This window comes from Orycteropus afer, unplaced genomic scaffold (genome assembly GCF_000298275.1).
Source record: "Orycteropus afer afer isolate SDZICR_OR568_19922 unplaced genomic scaffold, OryAfe1.0 scaffold00027, whole genome shotgun sequence".
Lineage (NCBI taxonomy): Eukaryota > Metazoa > Chordata > Mammalia > Tubulidentata > Orycteropodidae > Orycteropus > Orycteropus afer.
The window spans coordinates 5,062,247-5,071,175 of NW_006921614.1; positions in this window are offsets into that span (position 1 = coordinate 5,062,247).

An 8,929-nucleotide genomic window follows, 5' to 3' on the forward strand; every position below is an offset into this window, starting at 1 on the left:
CCATTCTTATGATTTTGTCTCTCTAGAACTACTCCTGGTACCAAATGTGTTAGACTGCGTTCTCTAGAGAAACAAAAACCAGCAAAGCTTATATATATATAAAGAGAGAGAGAAATTTATCTTAGGAATATGGCTCACAAACGCATAGACTCTGGCAAGTCCAAAATCCTTGGAGCAAATGTCAGGCTGGAGGCTTTCCCTGGCTCCCGCAACTGCAGGGGCCAAGAAGCTCAAGGCTGGCAGGCAGTACACTGGCTGTTGACTCCAACAAATGACGAATCCAAGATCTCCAGGCTGAATGGTGGACTGCTCACTCACGGACAGTTGTAGTCAGCATACCAGGGTTCCAATCCCTCAAAGAAGACTGTCTCTCTTCCCAGGATGTCCCTGGATGTCCTGGAAGCAGGCCACACCCCTAGGGAAACTCCCCTTGAACAGATTGGCCACTCAGAACACAGTCATCTGATCCCATCATGGGAACAACCACACAGAACTGGGGTCCAGTCAAGTTGACACACAGCTCCAACTATCACAGTGCCTAAGGCATTTGACTGCTAACCACTCACTCCTCAGAAGGAAGACTGGGCAATCTACTTCCGTAGTTATACCACCTCAGAAACCCAAGGAGAGGTCACTATGAGTCAAATCTGACCCAACAGCAGTGAGTTTTTTTTTTTTTTTTAAATAGAGTTTTTGCCTGTAACAAAACCAAAAATACTTAATGTTACAGTTGGAGATCACGTCTTGTCTCTCAGCTTGTTGAACTGTGGTGACTTGTGTGTTGTTAAGATGCCAGGAGATATACCAGAGGTATTTGAAATATCAGCAGGGTCACCTGTGGTGGACAGATTTCAGCAGAGCTTCCAAACCAAGACAGACTAAGAAAAGAGGCCTGATGATCTATTTCTAATATTTAGCCAATGAAAACTTTATGGATCACAATAGAACACTGCTCTTTACTCTGAGAAATGACATTCTCAGCAACCAATCACTTACGGAGGACATCATGTTTGGTGAAGTAGAGGGCCAACGAGGTTATGGGAGATGCTCAGTAAAATGAATTGACACAAAAGCCACAACATTTGCCTTAACCATACCAACAATTGTGACAATAGCACAGGACTGGATAACATTTTGCTCTGTTATACATAAGGTCATTGTGCCTAACCATTGAAAATAAAGTGTTTAATTTATTTGTAAAAAATCTTACGGCAAGTAGTTTGAACAGTGTTTACCGTCTTCTTGTCATCATACTGCTCACCATGTTAGCCAGGCATCTTTTACATGTCTTATTGAATCATTATGTGCCTTTCTAAATTTGGGTCAGCTACCAACATTTTATCCTTAGCCCTTTCCATGCTGTGAAATATCTCTAAGAGTTCTTCTGATGTGAAGTGTTTTGCCAGCATCTTTATCCTTTTCATCATAACCACTTTCCTTGGTTATGTCAATATGTTTACCTTGACTAAATTCCTTGGACTGCACACCGAGAGCCTCTTGAACTATGGCAGTGTCAACATTTCCACGGTCAGCTACTTCTTCTAGAACTCAATTTAAGTCTAATTCAACGTTTACTTACTGTTTCTTTGCTATACTTCCAAAGGTAGCAAAAGAGGCCAATTTCCTCTTTTGATTATCCATTTTTGTGAAATATCATATGCATTTATCACTGAAGACAAGGAAGCAAAGCTACTATACACTTTGCTGTCTGTGTGTGAACTGATAACAGATACACTGTGACCTGTCACCAACAGACTTGAAGGAAGGGACATGATTGGTTGCTGATCACAATGTTCATCTGTCACTAACACAGTGATCTGTGGGCTGAAGAACTGGCAGAGAAGCTTGACTTTTATGTAATTACTCATGGTTAACATACTGTGGTAACTTAAATTTGGACTGTGTTGTTGGGAGACCGGTGTTATTTAACTTTGATTTCTAGGGGGTAGCTGGAATTTGTGTATATGGGGATTGTGCCAGGTGAGGACTGCCTGTGTATTCCATGATGTGATGTGTGCCTGATAGACAAGGCTACATTTCCACAGAGTTTTTGTTTTTCTTGAGCTCTATTTATAGAAGTTCTTGTTAATGATATCAGATTGCTCATGTATGTAATGAGCTTTACTCTGAGAAATGGCATTCTCAGCCCTCCTCTTTGAGTTCACTGTTCCAATAGTGTCTGAGGAAATTTGCTGACCTGATGCTTCCTAGAGAATCTTTCTTACAGCATCACCCAGAATGTTTCTTCATGGGGATAATATTAAGCATGGAGAAAAAGAGTTAGAGACAGAGAAATTGTAGGCCTTCAGAGAATTTAATATGTTAACATGCATTATGAATTTCCCATTTCCTCGATTCTGAAAGACTATTATTGTGAAAGTGTTACCAGGTTAATAACAACTTTATAGGAAGTAAGGAAACACTGCACATTGATTTAAGATGAGTTCTGGTTTCAGAAATACTGAAGAAGGGAAAAAAGTCAGCGTTAGGATCAAGGAAATGTGGGATTGTACAGTATTTCTCAAATTTATTTGACCCTGACACACTATTTTTTTTTTCTTATAAACCATCTCATTGAAATGGTATTCTATGGATTATACTTTATACAAAATATTGAAGTATCTGATAAATAGACAGCAGGCAATAGTTCCCACATTTTTGTACAAGCAAAAACCAAACTCACTGCCATTGAGTCAGATCCAATGCATAGCGACCCCTCTTTGGGTTTCTGAGGCAGTATCACTACAGATACGAAGATATTGCCCCATCTTCCTTCTGAGGAGTGGCTGTTGGGTTTGATAAATTTATCCATTGAAATAAGATTTCGTTTGGGCTTTCTTGAGTATATAAATATGTTTTACAGAAATTCTACAGCAATTGTCAGAAGTTTAAACTCTTGGCTTCCAAGCAAAAGTTTAAGAAAGGCTCCTTCTGAATTATTGCTGTTTGCAAAATCATCTTCTTCAGGAAGGATAAGCCCCACTCCCCTTCCTTTCATGATTCTCTTTACTCGGCAGTGCTGCTTGAGTGTTATAGCCGCACCTCATTAGTAAGTATGCTTTGGGTTGCACATTTAAAAAAAAATTCAGCTTGAAAGAGTTTAGGTAAAAAAAGATTTGTTGAAAGACTACCAGGGGTTTGTGAGTTGGACATCTTTGTGCCTGCCTCACATTTTCTTGGATTTATCTCTCATCTCAGGAATCTCTGAGTGATGCAGATAGTTAATGTTCTTGGCTGGTAGCTGAAAGATTGGAGGTTTGAGTCTACCTGAAGGTGCCTCAGAAGAAAGGCCTGGTGATATACTTCAGACATATCAGCCACTGTAAACTCTATGTAGCACAATTGTCCTGTGACATACCTGGGGTCGCCCAGGGTGGTGGAGTTAACTCAGTGGCAATTGGCGGTAGTGGTGATCTTTCATATCAGCCATGGGTTGAACCTTCCTGTGCTGACAGGGCCTCACTTAAAGCTTTGGATGCCTCCAGCCTTCTATCATTGGGTTCTCCTAAGTCCTAGTGAGGGACACTGCAGGACCCCATCTAACACTCACACATGCTTAACTGGAAAGCAGGGGCCTTCAGCCAATGAGGGTATGGGCAGAAGCCAATGAATAAATGCCCACTTTCATTCCCCAGGCAGTCAGTTCTGAGATGCATTCTGTTGGTGGTTCAAACCCACCAACAGAAGGAAGATGAGGCAATCTATTTCCATAAAGATTTACCACCTTGGAAACCCAATGAGGGTCACTATGAGTTGGAATTGATTCAACACAATTTTTTTTCTTTCTTTCTTTCTTTTTTTTTTTTTTAAATACATTCTGTAGATTCCTCCAAAAGCCCTGGCAAGATCTCACACATCATCCACCTTTGTGGCCAACTTGATAACACATCCATACATTGACTTCTCTTTCCCTTCACTCCTGCTTCCTGGATTTCTTCCCAAATAAACTCTGCATATAAGTCCTTGTGTCAGTCTCCACTTTCTGGAAACCCAGGTTAAGGCAAAAGGGTCTTATTACTAGCCAAATGTGAGTCATATGTTTTTGCTTGGAGCTCTCAAATAAAAGTGGGTTGGGGTACTGTGGTTAGAATAGGGAAGATGCCCAAAGGAAAGGAGATACCCTTACCAGAAATAGAGTGGAATAATAAATAGTATCACATAGACCAAAAACAAGAGAGAGAGAGATGGACAGTAGTCTATTACATGTATCATGACATTGGGTAGTGGTAAAACCAGACACTAAAGGGTCAGACTGGCAGTTCACCACAATTAGGCTATAGTGGCATTTAGTATCTCCTCCATGTTTCACCCACTAGAAAAAACAAAACAGCCACATTTTCCAAATTCTTAAACCTCATAACATACTTGTAGAGAGGTAAGCATGTTACTCCCACTATGGAGAGGGAAACCAAGGCAAAGTGATTCATCAATTTCCTAGACCATGAGAGAAAGCCACTGCTGAATTTGGGATTATGTTTTCTACTTCCTGTCCATTGTGGTTGAGCCCCACCTTTTACTGGAACAAACCCTGGGGAAGAAAGCTTGGTGGGTTTCCTGGAAGGCAGAGGTTTGCATTTGCATGCCTTGAGATGGATCATTTTATCTGGGTACAGGCAGGAAAGCATTGCTGCTGTTGTGCCTGAAGAAAGGGAGTGGGGAGAAACCTCTCAGGGGAAGCAGCTTTGGATGTGTCATCTTCAACCACTTATCCATGACTGAACTTGCCCAGAAGCTTCTCAGCCTCTATCCATGAACACCAAAGGGCAGGCCTTAATTCACTTCAGCATAGACTTGAAGCCTGTTAAAATATCATTCTTAAAAAGATCATTTGTAGTAGAATGCAAAAAAAAAAAAAAAAAATTACCCTCAAACTTTAGCTGTTATGTGTGTGTGTGTGTGTGTGTGTGTGTGTGTGTTAGTGAAAGAATACAGTTTTCAAGAGAAATGACCTCTACTCAGCAATTTTGGTCAAATGCAGACAAAAACACGTTTCAACTTTTTTTCTTTGTTTTTTCTCACAATGATTCTGATTTACATTCAGATTTTGGAGTGATATCTGGGGGCTGGCTGTACATTGGGGGCCAGATAAATAAAGGGACTCAGATATTTGGCATTTATGAATCACATTAATATATATTGCTTTATTTACTACTTATGACAGCGGTAAGATATGTACTATAATTGTCTTTTTCACAAATGAGCAGCCTGGAGGTTAGAGAGAATAAGGGACATACTCAATATCATCATGCAAATTAAATGAGAAAACTACCACGAGAATCCAGCTGTGTCAGATACCAAAGCCTATTTGTCAGATACCAAAGCCTGTTCTATTTCCACTGCATGGAGCCTCTCCAGGTTCTTGAATGGTAAGTGCCACAGCTTCCAACCTTGTTGAATCACATTGTGGACTAACTGGAAAAGTTCTAGAGGACTGACTGCGGTAATAATCCCATAGCATGGACTTGTCCTGTTTCTTATGATGTATTTTTTCCCTACTTTTTATTATGGCCATCAAATTTTCCTCCATCCTCCAAAATTACTATCTTTGATGTATATGAATATATCTGGGGAGATGGGTAGAGAAGTGGGAGAGATCAAATGTATATATTAAATTTGAGTGACTGCATTTCACTGACCTTGGAGAGACACTTTCTCATATTTTGTTGGTGTCAGTTGCCTCCAACTCATGGCAACATCATGTGTAATGGAATGAAATGTTGCCTGGTCCTGCACCATCTTCACAATCATTCGTATGCTCAAGACCATTATTATAGCTACTACGCATTTGGAGTGCCTTCCAACCTAGGGGACTCATCTGCCAGCACTACATCAGACAATGTTCTGTTGTGATCCGTAAGGTTTTCAGAAGTAGATCTCCAGGTCTTTCTTCCTAGTCCATTGAAACCTGTTCACCATGGATGAGCCTGTTGGTATGGGAAATACCAGTGGTATAGCTTCTAGCATCATAGCAACACACAAGCCACCACAGTACAACATACTGACAGACAGTGATGGTTTCATGTTTAACAACTCAGAAATCACCATGCCCCTTAGATGGGCTGTTGGCAGGGACAGTTTGAATGTAGCAGTAGTCATTGTATCTGTAAAAACTTGTCATTGAGTTGATTACAAGTCATGATTGCCCTACAGATCAGAGTACAACTGCCTGCATAGGGTTTCCAAGGCTTTACATTTTTACACAAGTAGACTGTCACATATTTCTCCCATGGAACCATGGGTGGGTTCAAATTGCTCACCTTTGGCTTGGTAGCCAAGTACACTTAGCCACTGTGCCACCAGGGCTCCCTATTGTCTCTGCAAGAACTCACACTGTACAGGTGCCAGGTGGGAAGAAAAGCCCAAAGGAAATTGTGGAGAATTTTTTTTTTTTAATTTTTATTGGGATTTGGGTGAAAGTTTACAGAGAAAATTCATTTTCCATACAGCAGTTCATACACATTTTGTCTCATGACATTGACTGCAATTTCCCACAATGTAACAGCTCTCTTCCCACTTCCTCCTTGTAGTTACCTTTTCCCTGTGTCCTTTCCTCCCATGCACTCCCATCCACTCCCATCCCTTCACCCATACAAACATTCCGCTTGTGTTCTCTGGAGCAATTTTGAAGAAATTCGGCCTCACCAAAACTCTCATGAAAGCTCTTGATGGAACCTGTGAGGACAGTGTCCATGAAACTATGGATACCAAAGCCTGAACAATTCCAAAGAGTTAGATCTGAATGTGGAAACATTTTTATCATATCTTAACTAACTAATTTAGTTTATTTTTCCCTATTTAGGTACAGATAAGAGTGACATATGATAAAAGAACCTGTGTTCAAATAGGTCAAAAGAAGCTCCTTCAACCAGGGCTTCAAACTGGTTCGAAACAGTTCAATCATGGTTGATGGAAACAAGGACAGTACAGTAACCAAATCTCTTGCTCAATAGATTTTGAGCAAGAGGAAACAGGCAGCAGTGCTCCCCTCAAAGATGGTGGCTGACACACATTCAATTAGGTGTGGTAGGCTGCCATCTTTGAACAGAGTACTACTGCCTGTTTCCTGCTTGGGTGAAAATCTGCCACTTAAGAGCTTTGATTGCTATGCAATAAGTAAGCTGCTTTTGTTTCCATAGGCCATGAGTGTACCATTTTGAATTGGTTTGAAGCCCTGCTTTCAACACATTTAACACAAAATACTCTAAATGCTAAGGCAGCATTTTGACACATATAGTTATATGGAAGGGTTTTCCTTCCTTAGTGCTACATTAAATAATAGTGCTTCTTACATCAGTGAAGCGTTAGATTCCATGAAGTACAACAGTATTTACGCTTTATGTTTTAATAGCCATCAATCTGTTTCTAATGTATTCATGAAAAAAATATGTGAGCCATCTTGCTATTAAGCTATTTTTGAAATCTCATGGAAGCCTGCCAATGTTTTCACAATTTAGCTAAGACATTCTCTTGTTTTTTTTGTTTTTTTTTTGGAGGGGGGAGGGGAAGTTCCAATATTGTAATGATATGTTTCTGGGAATATATTTTGGTTAAGTTTTTGCTAATCCTGTCATTTGTCTAAAGCAAATAAATAAATGGAAGAGAAGCAAAATTAAAATGCTTGCTTTATAAAATGTGCAATCTGGAAAAGAAGAAGTCGTTTTTGGAAAGATGGTATGCTTTGTAAAAACACTTAGGCCTGGCCTTTGTGCTCCACGTTGCCAGACTCCAAATTAGGAATATGCAGGTCCTTTAGTTCCCTGCTTGTAGTCTATGGGTTCCTTTGTTATTATACTTAAATATAAAACCAAACCTTATCATTGGTGCTGCAGGTGTATTTATTTATATTATCTTTGCTTTTAGAAAAACACTACTGTACCATAAAAATGTTCCAACCTGGAATTACCAAGCTCCAACTTTCAAGCAGTTTATATCTGGGCAAAAAAGAGAAATCAATATATTGTGGCTTGGAGGGTAATGGACTTTGTTTTTTATCATGCTTTTGCAGATAATAAATGCCTCACATAGAATAGACCCATTCTTTCCCCTTTGCACAATTCTCTTAGTCCTGGCACTGCTGAGTGGTCATTATGGCTGGGGTGATAACCAGTTTCTAAGCTCAGAGAAAATTGCCATTTCCAAGAAAGCAGAATGCAGACATCCCCCAATTAATGAATACCTACATTAAACATAACCAGTAACCAGTTGCTGCCAAGTCATCTCTAGCTCATGATGATCCCCCACGTATCAGAGCAGAGACATGCTTCATAAAGTTTTCAATGGCTAATATTTGGAAATGGATCACCAGCCTTTTCTCCCAAGGTGTCTCTGGGTGGTCTCGAACCTTCAACCTTTTGGTTAGCAGTGAAGTGTGTTAACTGTACGCATGGACTTGCATCAAACATAAAACTCAAACCAAACTCACTGTTGTCAAGTAAATTCCAACTCATAGCAACCCACATTGGGTATCTGAGGCAGTAAATCTTTACAGAAGTGGATTGCCCCATCTTCCTTCCATGGAGCATCTGGTGGGTTTGAACCTCCAGTCTTCTGGTTAGCAGGCAAATGCTCTAGGCACTGTGCCATCAGAGCTCCTTGCATCAAACGTAAACAAAAAAACCAAACTGACTGCCATCGAGTTGATTCTGACTCACAGAGACCCCTTTTGGGTTTCTGAGGTGATAAATCTTTACGGAAGTAGATTGCCCAGTCTTCCTTCTGCAGAGTGGCTGATGGGTTTGAACCGCCAACCTTCTGGTTAGCAGTCAAATGCCATGTTGTTGTTGTTGTTGTTATTTGCCCAACTCCTAGCAACCTCTCCTTGGGTTTCCGAGGCAATTATCACTATGGAAGTAGGATTGCCCAACCTTCCTTCTGAGGAGTGGCTGGTGGGTTTGAACCGCCAGCCTCCTGGTTAGCAGTCAAGTGCCTT